Source organism: Schistocerca serialis, chromosome 1 (genome assembly GCF_023864345.2).
Source record: "Schistocerca serialis cubense isolate TAMUIC-IGC-003099 chromosome 1, iqSchSeri2.2, whole genome shotgun sequence".
In the NCBI taxonomy this organism is placed as follows: Eukaryota; Metazoa; Arthropoda; class Insecta; order Orthoptera; family Acrididae; genus Schistocerca; species Schistocerca serialis.
This window is the reverse complement of record NC_064638.1, coordinates 1,253,558,997-1,253,574,060: the sequence shown is the minus strand read 5'-3', so window position 1 is coordinate 1,253,574,060 and position 15,064 is coordinate 1,253,558,997.

Sequence of the window (15,064 nt, the reverse complement as noted above, 5' to 3'; positions counted from 1 at the left end):
TTTTTTTTTTTAAATAATGTCTTTAACTGGACTTTCTCTTGAGTCCACCTTGAATATTCAAATCTTAGTTAAATCGACATCTGAGTTATTCGAACATTATTCAGGTTCTTTCAACTTTCAGCTATCGACTATGGTTGGTTGTCCATCGGTAGAAGGGCGCAAATGTAGATGTAAGCAATGTTACTTATAATCCGACTTTATTGCAAAATATTTATTCACATGACCGGTTTCGGTTCCTCTAGAACCATCTTCAGATCTGAAATGACAATGATACTAATTTACTATTTCACAAATGCAAGCCTATTTCGTCCTATCTGATCAAAACCAAATGTAACAGAACGTACCTGCAATTTCGGATACAGGAGTAACCCATCCACACTCAGCAATCTTCACATGCTGCGTCACATTAAATTGGTTGGTAGAATGCACGTCATTTATATTAATTATAAAACTCTTACCGACAGGTGGCGTCTGGTACATTTGTTACATTACATACGCACATACTGTATTAAGCAGATTTTTCTAATTTGCTTTTACCTCTAAAAATACTAATTTAAGATCTATAGTTGTCAAAGTTAAAATCTGTACTTGTCAAAATTAAAATACATAATAAAATTATCGTTTTTGTATCGTCGAAAACAAAGGGCGATTTCTATATCCATGGCGCTGGTGTAGACTTGTTTTCCTCCAGGGTCTGCTTCCGTGGTTCCCGGTATTTCGGTGTTGTGCCGCGAACCGTTCTGTCGCCTGATGCCCATCGCCGTGGGTAAGAGGGCCGTGCAGGACGTTCCCGTCAACTACTGTAGGCTCTGCACGCATCTTCCAGCTGTTTCCCCGTGCACCATCTCTCATCCTCCGGCTTGGACTTCTATTTTTAGAGATAAAAAGCAAATTAGAAAAATCTACTTAATACAATATGTGCATATGTAATGTAACAAATGTACCATACGCCACCTGTAGATAAGAGTTTTATAATTAACGTAAATGTCGTGCATTCTGCCGCCGGTCGGGGTGGCGGAGCGGTTCTAGGGGCTACAGTCTGGAACCGCGCGACCGCTAAGGTCGCAGGTTCGACTCCTGCCTCGGGCATGGATGTGTGTGATGTCCTTAGGTTAGTTAGTTTTAAGTAGTTCTAAGTAGTTCTAAGTTGTAGGGGACTGATGACCTCAGAATTTAAGTCCGATAGTGCTCAGAGCCATTTGAACCTTTTTTTATCCAACCAATTTAATGTGACGCTGCATGTGAAGGTTTCTGAGTGTGGACGGGTTACTCCTGTAACCGAAATTGCAGGTACATTTGATGTTGATCAGATAGGACGAAATAGGATGCATTTATGAAATAGTAAATTAGTATCATTGTCATTTCAGATGTGAAGATGGTTGTAGAGGGACCGAAGTCGGTCATGTGAATAAACCATTTTACAATCAAGACAGATTGTAAGCAACACTGCATAAAAAGTGATTGCGGTATCCCTGCAGACATTATGTCTGTTTTTGCAAAGTAGCGGGTGATCGAAAAGTCAGTATAAATTTGAAAACTTAATAAATCACGGAATAATGTAGACAGAGAGGTGAAAATTGAGCCACATGCTTGGAATGACATGCGGTTTTATTAGAACCAAAAAAATTGATAGACGCGTGGAAGATCTCTTGCGCACGTCGTTTGGTGATGATCGTGTGCTCAGCCGCCACTTTCGTCATGCTTGGCCTCCCAGGTCCACAGACCTCAGTCCGTGCGATTATTGGCTTTGGGGTTGCTTGAAGTCGCAAGTGTATATTGATCGACCGACATCTCTAGGGATGCTGAAAGACAACATCCGACGCCAATGCCTCACCATAACTCCGGACATGCTTTACAGTGCTGTTCACAACATTATTCCTCGACTACAGCTATTGCTGAGGAATGATGGTGGGCATATTGAGCATTTCCTGTAAAGAACATCATCTTTGCTTTGCCTTACTTTGTTATGCTAGTTATTGCTATTCTCGTCAGATGAAGCGCCATCTGTCGGACATGTTATGAAATTTTGTATTTTTTTGGTTCTAATAAAACCCAATGTCATTCCAAGCATGTGTGTCAATTTGTACCTCTGTATCTACTTTATTCCGTGATTTATTCAGTTTTCAAATTTATACTGAAATTTTGATCACCATGTACATCTACATCTACATCTACATCTACATGATTACTCTGCAGTTCACATTTAAGTGCTTGGCAGAGGGTTCATCGAACCACAATCATACTATCTCTCTACCATTCCACTCCCGAACAGCGCGCGGGAAAAACCAACACCTAAACCTTTCTGTTCGAGCTCTGATTTCTCTTATTTTATTTTGATGATCATTCCTACCTATATGGGTTGGGCTCAACAAAACATTTTCGCATTCGGAAGAGGAAGTTGTTGATTGAAATTTCGTAAATAGATCTCGCCGCGACGAAAAACGTCTTTGTTTAATGACTTCCATCCCAATTCGCGTATCATGTCTGCCACACTCTCTCTCCTATTACGCGATAATACAAAACGAGCTGCCCTTTTTTGCACCCTTTCGATGTGCTCCGTCAATCCCACCTGGTAAGGATCCCACACCGCGCAGCAGTATTCTAACAGAGGACGAACGAGTGTAGTGTAGGCTGTTCTTTAGTGGACTTGTTGCATCTTCTAAGTGTCCTGGCAATGAAACGCAACCTTTGGCTCGCCTTCCCCACAATATTATCTATGTAGTCTTTCCAACTCAAGTTGTTCGATATTTTTACACCCAGGTACTTAGTTGAATTGACAGCCTTGAGAATTGTACTATTTATCGAGTAATCTAAATCCAACGGATTTCTTTTGGAACTCATGTGAATCACCTCACACTTTTATTTAGCTTCAACTGCCACCTGCGACACCACACAGCAATCTTTTCTAAATCGCTTTGCAACTGATACTGGTCTTCGGATGACCTTTACTAGACGGTAAATTACAGCATCAATCTGCCAAGAACCTAAGAGAACTGTAGATGTAAGCATTTCTGCAACTCAGGCGACACGCTAGTGACGACAATGTGCGCGAGACCTCTTGCAAGACTAAGGTTCCAGTGATCTCCACTGAACTTGATGCCGCGAACCTAGGTGAGAGATGTGGGTGACTCCCCCGTGTTTGGCCGCGGCCTCTTCCGCGGCCGTCTGTCCCCGCGATGCACCCCCGTGCGTGCCCATTGATCTCTCGCGCCGGCAGGTCCCGGCGCAATCAATCACGCCGGAGGACTTAGCGACGGCAATTCAGTCGGCTTTATGCCGGCTGCGCCACATTGTCGCCGCCGTCGCTCTCTGGCGAGAGCCGGGCCTGCGGTGTATTTAAACACGCGGCGGTGACGTGGCGTGAATACGGCGCCCCCGTGAATGGGCCGCCTACACAAAGGCGCGGCGCGGCGCGGCGCGGCGTGGGCGTCGGGGCGGCCGCGTGGCGTCGCCGGGGCCCGGCGTCGGCGGTGGCGGCGGCGGTGCCGGCGTCGCCGTGACGTGGCGTAGCGCAGCGTGCGCGGGCCCGGCCGCCATTGTCCCCGCGCTGAATGCGCCGCCGGCGAAAAATCACTATTGTTTCCAGTAATTCCACTCTACAGGGAAATCAGCCGGCGCGGGCGTGGCACTGTGCCGCGCACAAAGGTTACCTCGGGAGCCCGCGGGACCCACGGCTCTGTCCCGTATCCCTCCCCACCTCTGCTCCACACTTTCTTCCTGTCTCCATGCCACCGCATCTCTATGTCGTCTCTGCTCCCACCTCTCTGTCTCTCTCTCTCTCTCTCTCTCTCTCTCTCTCTGTCTGTCTGTCTCTCTCTCTCTCTCTTTCTGTCACCCAGTTTTTAAAGGAAAGACAACGTTGTAAAGTAGTTTGCCTCCTTAGTTATCCGTCTGAAACAAACTTGCATTGTTTTATGGTTGCGTACCTCAACTGGTAAAACCGGAACCGTTATAGGAACAGGAAATTTATTCACAGTAGCAAATACGACCCACCCTCGGCTGTAAATTACGATGACAACAGTTGAAATCTGTACCGGACAGAACTCGAACGCAGATTTCCTGCTTTACGGGAGCAGTCGCCTTAACAGCTTAGATCAGGGATTCCCAACGTGTGGTCCGCGGGGGGTCCGCAGCCACCTTTCACCAAATAGTATAAAATAATGAGTAAAATTATTGAATAAAAATGAGAAAATCAAATTCATCGCTGTTTTTTTTTTTCGTGTGAAAAAGATGTGTACTTTTACTTCTGGTCGTATTCCCAAGCAGCCTTTGCGGTTCCTAAGTGAGAACGCATACACAGTTTAGTGCCGGAGATCGCGGCTTCTCTGACCGACTGTTTTGCAACAATACGGGGGTCGTTGGTGCGCCGGCTCACGGCGCTAGATGCGCTGAAAACTTTTACGCATGCGCGGAGCGACTCTTTGTCGACCAATCATAGCGCTCGCTGGCACGTATGCGGCCCCAGGCATCGTTAAATGTTAAACTTGCTTGGTCAGTGCACTACCTATTTCATAAGTCGATTTTTGACCAGTTTAATACTTCTAACAGGGATCCGTGGATGAAGTCAGGATCATTGAAGAAGGGTGCGGTTTCTCCAGCGCCTTCACTACAAGGGAAGTTTCCAGTTGAAATGAATTATGAGGGAGGACGACAAAAGGAAGAACAATCACAAGATGCTCCAAAGACTATTGATACTTCGGGGGAGGGGGGGGGGGGAGAGTTGGGGGGGGGGCTCATTGGGAACACGGCACTTGCATTAAGAAGCTTTCAGTTCCCATGGGTTTCGCTCTGAAATTTAAAAGTTGCTGTGCTCTTGACTGACTAGGGGTCCGCCATGGAATTCCGAGTTGGCTACAAAAATTCGATTTTTAGATTTTAGCATATTCGAAATGCCTGGTCTCTCCTGCGTGAAACAGTTTTTGTTTTATATAAATTGGACAGTATTTTTTTGAGATATGATGGTTTTCCTGACATTGTGTGCAATCTGGGGACGGTGACAGCAAGGCTTATGACCAGGTATGTGCAGAACAACCCTATGGTCCTAATGTCACAATTTCTAAATTAGAGTGTATTGGGCAAGTCCAGAAGAGAATGGGGTCCAGGTTGAGAAGATTGTTGAAAGAAAAGTCATAAATAGTATTGGAAGATGGTAAGAAGATAGGTGGTAAAGGTCGCCTAACAAATGCTGAAATAGACAGATTACACAATTATTATGGCATGGCCATAAGAAGAAATGTAGGGAATTTAAGGAACATGAAAATAGCTGAATGGGCTGTCTTTTTCCATAAGCTTTCGGCAAGTGAACATTCAGTGCACGGTCTTTGCCCGAATGATCCTGACACTTGGTGCAAGTACAGGAGAAGTGCCAGATATGACCACAAAACATTCTTTACCTGCATCAGTAATGAATAAAATTAAACCTATATTTAGAGACCTTTGTAAAGATACTGTGACACTACAACGCAGTCCTTGCTATAAATTTTTTACGCCTATTTAACACATGAAACTATTTGTATACGATATGTTGTCTAGTGTAAATATGTATTGTAAATACTATGTTTAAATTATGTAATATTTAACACTGGCAAGTCAGGGCATATTTAGTTAACGCTGAAGTCAGAGAGATTGTTTTGTCGCGCCTCTGGGCGCGGGAGCGCGCCAGCGGCCAGTAGTAGCAGTGACGCCGTGCTGGGAGTAAGACGTACAGTCGAGTGCTGCTAGTCCTAGCTGTGTTACGTCCAACGGCTAGTGTGTGGATCTAAGTACGACGGGAAAGTAATGGTCGGCACATCTGGAAGCATGGCCGGGCAAGTTATTATGGATTAATGGGCATAGTGCTGAAGAAACAAGGACTTAAATGTGAAGCGCACTGTGGGCCCAAGTCGCAACAGTAAAAGCCCGCTGCCACATTGTGTCGCTGCCGTAGACTTCCGTCGATCCACCGATCTACGTAATTTTCGTAGGATAAAATTGAAGAAGGACTGCCAGAGACTGTGCTTTTCTCTGAAGTTGAACAATTAATAACAAGCATTTTATAATAGAAGTTTTGCAGTTACATTCCACCAGACAATAACACCAAGTAGGTTCCTTCCAATCTTTACCTTATTGAACCTAGCGTGTCACGCCATTATCAACAGAAAATATGTTAATTATCAAATTATTTGCATAGACGGTGAAGAGTAAATTTCAGACTGGTTATCATAGTTAATTGTTGCACTTAATAAGCTTACGCCAACCGTAGTAACTTAATAATAGACTGAAGTAATAAATTTTATTATTAAGATTTATTTCAATGCATATTCAGCTTAAGTTAATTCAAGGATATTTCATGAAACTATAAAGCTTATTCCACCTGACAATCCCCCAATTAATGAATTATTTTCATTCAAAACATAGTTAACCAATTATTGGCAATATATTTCATTATCGGTAGATTAAACTGTGCAAAGTACCTAATTTTAAAGACAGAATGACAGTCCATTATTCAAAATCTCGTTAGATAATTATCTGTGTTATCAGCATTGCACTTAGCTGACAAGTTGTGAACAAAATAAGTGTAGCTAGATTGATATGACATTGTTTTATATGACTACTGAGCCTGACACAGCACTTACGTAAAAGTTCCCGTTCCACCTGCTGCGCTACAGACAGGTAAACTTTATTTTTGACACAATTATTCACGTACGTAATAGTACTGTCTCTCATCAGTTGAGCTGGCGACCTATTTTTTAATTGCTTTTACAACTTAATCATGTCTTTCGGCAAAATTTCCACTGGAAAACTTATTTCCAAATGATTTCCATTATTTCATTTACCGATCGTTATTGAATGAAATTACGCATTCATTAACGATCAAGTTATAACATCTCCTGTTTCTCGCGGAATAATCATTATTTACTTCGGATTCGGATGCCTTATCCCGACACGGGTCAAAATTCATAATTCACGGTCACTGACAACTTGTAATTTCGCAAATCCTGGGAAGCAGGGGGGTGTTATAATACCTTGTTGAAGAAATGTCTTCATGGGAAAAAACAAAAATTAAATGAATGTGTGAATTCTGTCATTTGGAACCGATTACCGAAAATTGTATTTGTTGAGCTTACAACCCTCAAATTTGGTGTTTATGATGCTATTTTATGCTTCAGTGATGGTGTTATTAGAAAACTGGATGTTTTGGAATTATTGGGTGTAAAATCTAGAGGAAATACTGCAAAATCCTTGGTACAAATAGATAAAGAGAGAATCCGCAAAGCAGATATCGCTAATTTAAAATGCACAAAAGAAGTCAGACAGAAAAGAAGAGAGACCAAGAGAAGAAAAGAAGATCAGTATGATTCAGATGATGATCAGTATGATGCAGGAAAATATTAGTGGTAAGTAATTCTCATCAACAACTATACTAGAATTGCAATACTAAACTTTAAATGGATTTTTCTCAAAACTACATTTTTTTTACTTTCAGGTACCACTATGTGATAAACTAATGGGGTTAGAATCATGAAATTTGGTCAATTTTACTGCAGATGGTAATAAGTTATTAAAAGTAAATTGAGAACCACCACGAGTCAGAAACTGTTTTATAATAATTAATGTACAAAAAAGTTAAATTTTACTAGTGAAACAATAAAAATCTTTATCTTCGAAACCATAAGAGGTATTATTTTCATTTTACTTGTACATTGGCGCATACATGTTATATACATGAAGTAAAAGTTTCATTTTTTATCATTTATAGTTCTTTTGAAAAGTGTACCTATTCAAAGGGTAAAATAGCAGTGGCAGAATAGGGATAAAAATTGCCTTCTGTCTCCCCTTAAAAACACAGGCATTGCTGTTTCGTATTTATTCGTCAATACCAGACCCTCGACTCTCAATAGACACGTTCATCCCGGACGGAAATATACATAACGTGCGAGTGCAGATTGTGATAGAAGGACGACGACATATGGGAGCTTTGGTGTGGCTGTGATTCGTGCATGGACAGCCGAAGTGGTTAAGGTGACCACTCGCGAAAATCAGGAAATTCGGGTTAGAATCCCGGTTCGGAACAAATTTTCATTGTCATTCTAACATACAGCCGAATACAACTGCGAATACGTTTCCTGTGGTTCTTGACCGGTGTAGTCGCTGCTGCGCCATTTCCTTCGGACATGCACTTGTTAACAACACAGGCACTGCTATTTCTTACTTATAGGATCACTTTGTTCTCCATCTGTCTCTTGAGGCCCCTTTTCCTCAGGAACCGGCAGAGGTATCATTTTGAAATTTATGTCAGTTACTAAGGTCTATGCTCTCTTGGTACTGTGAAAACTTTATTATTCCAAGTATTTGCACCCATTTAAGTCTCTATCTGCACCTACATCTACATCTTCACGATTAGTCTGCAGTTCAGAATTAAGTGCCTGGCAGAGAGTTCATTGAACACCTTCGAGCTATTTCTCTACCGTTCCACTCTTGCAGAGCTCGCTGGAAAAACGAACACCTAAATCTTTCCGTGTGAGTTAGTATTTCTCTTATCCATATCTAGGTGGGCGACAAAAAATTTTCGCAGTTGAGGAGCGATGAAGGAAACTTCATGAGAAGATCTTGCCGCCACGAAGAACGCCTTTTTTTTTTAATGACCTCAGCCCAATTCTTCTATCATATGCGTGGCGTTCTGTACCCTATTTCACAGTAGTATTAAACGAACTGCCCCTCTTTGAACATTTTCGATGTCCTCCTTCGATCCTGTCGGATGCGAATCCTACAGCGCACAGCAATACTCAAGAATATGGTGGAAAAGAGTAGTTTATGCAGTCTCTTTAGAAGTTCTGTTGCATTCTCTAAGTGTTCCGCACATAAACGGCAATCTTGGGATCGTTCCAATTGAACTAACGCGTAACTGTAATCTCTAAGCAGGCCGGTGTGACCTTGCGGTTCTAGGCGCTTCAGTCTGGAACCGTGTGACCGCTACAGTCGCAGGTTGGAATCCTGCCTCAGGCAGGGATGTGTGTGATGTTTAAGTAGTTCTAAGTTCTAGGGGACTGATGACCACAGATGTTAAGTCCCATAGTGCTCAGAGCCATTTGAACCATTTTGTAATGTCTAAATATTTAGTTGAATTTAAATCTTTTAGATTTTTATGATTTATCATGTAGCCGAAATTTAGTGGATTTCTTTTAGTACCGATGTGGATGACTCTCCACTTTTTTTTATTTGTTGCCCGTCTGTCTGTCTGTCAGTCCGACTGTTAAGACCCCTTTTTGTCAGGAACGAGTGGAGGTATCAATTTGTAATTTATGTCGGTTGATTCCCATATTCATACAGCCAAACCCTGTCCTCACTACGGTATTGTCAGTTCTAGAGTCACAGGACACTGTTGATATAACTGAGTGTGATTTTCAAGCTCCCGCAAAATGTGTTGTCAACAGTAAGACACTTCTGCCCCCTCCCCACTCTTAGCTCAGGTTACACGTCGCCCGACGTCTAGGTCACGTGTGAACCAGTCACACACTCGGGCTGCAGGGCAGCCCACACAAGCCCCAAGCCCTCCCCGTGTTGCTTTCAAACACATAATAGGGCACAGTGCCCGTGCCGCAAAGCCCAGTGTTTCGCACGTGGCAAACAAGGCCACGTACAATCGATATGTTTAAGTGTAGAGGGTGTTAGGCAGCTTTCACATTCCATCTCATGCACTGATTCTAATGAAGTGTATGCTGCTTCTGCTGTGTAACGTTCCGCCGATCCTATTGTTTCGTCAGATTGCCAGGACACAAACTCTGAACTTGTCAATTGGCAATCCAGTAAGTTGTATGTTCAGTTGCGCGAGTTCAACAAGTGTGTTAATTTCCAGTTAGATACGGGTGGTACTGTTACACTGCTCAAACGCGCTATGTATGAATGGTTAGGTAGCCCACAGCTTCATTAACCACATAACTCATTGTCAGCACACAATGGACAACCTATTCCAGTGCTTTAGCGTTATTCCATGTGTTGTGCTCTCGCGAGTCTACCAACATTTTTGGCATGGATAGCTTCGGCCTTTTCGGATTGTCCGTTTATGAGAAGGTATTACAAATTAATTCAACCGGCTTTCTGAGCAATATCAATGCTTTATACGGCAAGTACAGTTCTCTGTTCCATTGTAGTTCCGGCAAGGCCCAAGGTTCCAGGCCCATGTGACACTGCAGAGTTGCAACGGTTGCAGGACAGTGACGTCATCAAACCAGTGGCAACCAGCCGATGGGCATCACCTTTGGTGGTCCTTACTAAAACGCTGGACGAGTTGAAATTGTGCTGACTATAAATCACCCGGCAACTGACATTTTCCTGTGCTCCACCATGAGGATTTGATGGACAAATTAGGTCAGGATCATTTCTTATCAAAAATTCATCTCCAGAAGGCCTACCTGCAACTGCTTTAGAGTATAAGGAGATTTTTGTGATCAACAGACACAAGGCATTATTCCAGTTGCAGCCGTTACCATTCAGTAGCGCTTCCGCCCCAGCTATTTTCCAAATGTACTTTCAGCAACTGACGTCACAAGTACCTTATTGTTCCAAATATTTAGATGATACAGTTGTCTCCGTCGTACATCAGCAGAACACTTACAAAATTTAGAGGCACTTTTTCAAGTGCTATCCAAAGCGGGACTGACGTCCAACGGCTTTCCAGTGGATGAGAGACGCACTACTAAGCGATCGGTGTTTGATTCACTTCGATCCTAGCAAGCCTGTCATTCTTGCAGTAGACACCTCATCTAATGCCATTGGTGTGGTGTTGTCACACTAAGTGGGCTCCAATGGCAGGTCAACTGCGACTGTGTCAAGTACATTGACAAGGCCCAATTCAACTACAGCCAACTTGAAAAGTAGGCGTTGGCTATCATTTATCAGTCACACATTTTCATCAATACCTGTACGGCCGCTGCTTTTCGATAGTTATGAATCACACACCATTGACAGATCTGTTCAGGTCCTCACAGTCTGTCCCAACACATCCAGCGCAAATGTTACAGCAGAGGGCCCCAGTATGAGTTGGCATATCGGCCCAAAACATTCCAACGCCAACTTCCTTTCGAGGCTCCCTGTTAGCTCCTATGCTGAGTTTTAATTCCTCTGAGGACTCCTGTGATCCCATTGTTTCAAAATAAATCCCACTATTGAAAAATTTTCCGGTCATTTCAGCCGTGTGGCACAGTAGACAGCATTGGGTCCGATGCTGCAGATGGTGCTCGGGTGTGTTCGTCGTGGGTAGGCGCGGAATCTGAAGGAGATCAGCCACCCGTCGCTTCATTGCTCCTTTGCTCATCAGGGGGCTATCTCTGTGTGGATGGGCGTCCCGCTGATGCACACAGAAAGTGGTCACGCAAGAATGGTGCTCCCTCAGACCCTTCAGCAAGAAGTTGTTCAGTTGTTGTACCAAAGTCAAGGTTGGGGTATTGTCTCTACCAAGCAGTTGGTTCAAATGGTTCAAATGGCTCTGAGCACTATGGGACTTAACTTCTGAAGTCATCAGTCCCGTAGAACTTAGAACTACTTAAACCTAACTAAGAACATCACACACATCCATGCCCGAGGCAGGATTCGAACCTGCGACCGTAGCGGTTCCGGACTGAAGCGCCTAGAACCGCTCGGCCATTCCGGCTGGCACCAAGCAGTTGGCAAGGCGCCTTTGTACATGGTTGAGAATGGATGTACAAATAGAGGCCACGCATGACTTCACAGGGTACAATGAGTGCAGAGTACCAACCCACTCCCCTAGAGCGGTACTTTGAGTGGCAATGCCCTAACGGACTTTGACAACGCCTGCACATAGGTTTTGCTTGTGTACGAGTATATTCGAACACAGCCTGGCTAGTGGTTGTGGATGCGTACAGCAAGTTTCCCTTCGTCGTTCCAATGAAGTCCACCACCTCAGTCAGTGTCAGCTCTTATGTCGATCTTCTGCACTGAAGGCTTACCTGAGGTGATAGTGTCAAATAATGGGCCGCAGTTCACGTCTTGGATGATTGAACAGTTTTGTAGACACAACAGTATTCGCCATTTCCTTACAGTTCCTTTCATTCGAAGTCGAATGGTGAAGCCGAACGCTTTTTAAGGGCACTCAAATCAAAGGTGGACAAGTTGTATCGCTCCCTGCCCAAAGATGGAATGTCGCCAGCTATCGGAGCTCCTCCATGGTCGACGCCATTATTTGCTGCGTCCGCTGCTGAGATCTTATGTCCCTCCTTCTGAGTCACAGTGTCTGCCACATCAGCCAGTGCTCTTTTGTTGGTTTCGAAGGCGTCGCAGATGGGAGCAAGGTGTTGTGTCTGAGGTGTTACCCCACTACACTTACATCATCATTGGTCCGATGGGGTTCCACAGATGGCATCAGAACCAGATTCGGCCAGTCCCCCGGGAGGTTCTGCCGCCCCCTCTCTGTTCACAAATCCAGGACGCAGCTAGGGCACGCAGTACCCACCACCAAAGTCGCAGACGTCGCTTCTGGCAGCACGGTAGTCTCCACAGCGGGGACGCCCGTGGACGTCGTCTTGGTGCCCCCACCAGCGTCTCAGTGTTGCTGGTAGCCCGTGACGCCCGGCCGGACTTACCGGCGAGAGCAGACGAAAACATCTGCATAAAGGGAAGTGTGACCACCCTACTTCCCCTGGGTTCGCCGCTGTCCGCAGTTCAGGATTTGCTGAAACCGCGTCACGTGACATTAGCAGCCATTGTGGGCCCAAGCGTTACGTGTGCAGCGTAGGAATAGTTGTGTATTTTCGAAGTTTTCAGTAGAATAATGCCTCAGTGCTGTGCTTATGGCTGTTCGTTTCCAGTCGAAAAGGGAGGAAAACTGTACAGAATTCCTTCCGAAGGGAGGGATGCAACAAGACGGAGAATATCCAATCCACTCGAACAGCAAAAAAAAAAGGCTGAAGAGCTAATAGGATGGTTTAATGGTAATTTAATTACAAAATAGAAATTTTAAAGATGAAGTTGCCACTGATAGCACATAAAACGAAAAATAGTGAGTGGTACCGTACAAAGTTATCACGAGTAGTAAAAAAAAAATTTGACCTGACTGACTGTACAGTGCCGGCCGGTGTGGCCGAGAGGTTCTAGGCGCTTCTGTCTGGAACCGCGCGAGCGCTACGGTCGCAGGTTCGAATCCTGCCTCGGGCATGGATGTGTGTGATGTCCTTAGGTTAGTTAGGTTTAAGTAGTTCTATGTCTAGGGGACTGATGACCTCAGATGTTAAGTCCCATAGTGCTCAGAGCCATTTGAACCATTTTTTTTTAAATGTACAGTATGGTTTAAACTTATAATTAGGTTGTTCACAACAATAAATTATACTTTGTTCTACACAATATAATGTACAAAAAGAAAAAAAATGCATTATGCATGTACCGAACCTATGACTTTTTTTTTTTTTTTTTTTGCGCATTTTGTTCGTTCTATTTGGTTGTATCGGATGTCACGTGGCATCCGTTTAAGTTCCTTGTTGATCCCTTCACTCAGTTCTTTATTACTAAGAGCAGCCAGCCTCTGATCGAACACGTTGAGATATCGCGCCGGCAGTTTCGTAACCATTAACGTTACCAGGAGACTGTTATTACTGTTGCAACCTGGCCGCTAATCTACGTTGTATTAACGCGAGTACAGTTGTCACTGTTTCCTACTGCCTACTTTTTATCGCAGGCCTAGTTTTATTCGAACACATTTTAAAAATATTGTATTCTCTTATAATTTCGTAATCATTCTCTTAATGTCATAGAACAATTTCCACACAAAATTTTATGGGATATATCTCACAAAGCCGGCCGGGGTGGCCGAGCGGTTCTAGGCACTACAGTCTGGAACCACGCGACCGCTACGGTCGCAGGTTCGAATCCTGCCTCGGGAGTGGATGTGTGTGATGTCCTTAGGTTAGTTAGGTTTAAGTAGTTCTAAGTTCTAGGGGACTGGTGACCTTAGAAGTTGAGTCCCATTGTGCTCAGAGCCGTTTAAGCCTTAGCTGACAAAAATATGAAACATGCGTAATCATATAGGCACGTTTAACAATTCTATTTACTAAGTAACCACGCATATACATTTGAATCCATTGCTTTATTTCATAGCCGCGCGGTCTAAGGCACTGCAGTCATGGACTGTGCGACTAGTCCAGGCGAAGGTTCGAGTCCTCCCTCGGGCATGGGTGTATGTGTTTGTCCTTAGGATAATTTAGGTTAAGTAGTGTGTAAGCTTAGGGACGGATGACCTTCGCAGTTAAGTCCCATAAGATTTCACACACATTTTTATTTTTTTATTTCAAATAACAAAAGAGACATTGGGCGAATTCTCGTATTACCGAGCAGCAGGAAGAAGTAGTAAGTCGATATAGAGCTTCAAACTAGCAATCGATTTTTCCTTGCACTTGCCAACTAATATTGGTTCCCTTTTGTCCTGCTGACTATTGGATAAGAACAATTTAGCGCTTATTACGAAAACAGGTTTTCAAACTCGATACCGCAACAAGGACTGCGAGATCTTCTTTTCGATTCATTTAGCTTAAATTTGTTGAGATTTTTTGTTGCTAAATATCCGACATGTTCCCTTTGAAGCCACTGATCAGTTTTAGCAGTGCATTAGTCGGTTGAGGGCACTTCTTTAATATACACGGCTAAATGTGCTGCAGAAGTCGATGTATCACCAGCGGCGCAGTGGGACCAAAATGGCGGCCACTGGCAAGTTGGCCGTACTTCCGCTATACAGAGCTGTGGCATCTCGCCTGTCGCATCGTCTGCCCCCACGCCTATGGCCGCCAACGCTCACTGTGTGTTTTGTTTCCCAGTCACCTTTTCCAGCCGTGTGCTGTGTGGATACTGGGCTGCGGTCTGGTGCTTGGCGCCAACTAAACGCGCTCGATAAGGGACTGAAGAAAAATCAAGATCTGCTCATAGGATCTGTCGATCTAGAAAAAGCGTTATACGGGGTGATATGGTGTAAGATTTTCGGAATTCTGAGAAAAATAGGAGTAAGATACAGGGAAAGACAGGTGATACACAATACGTACAGGCAACAAAGGGAACAATTAGAGCCGAAGAACAAGAACGAAGA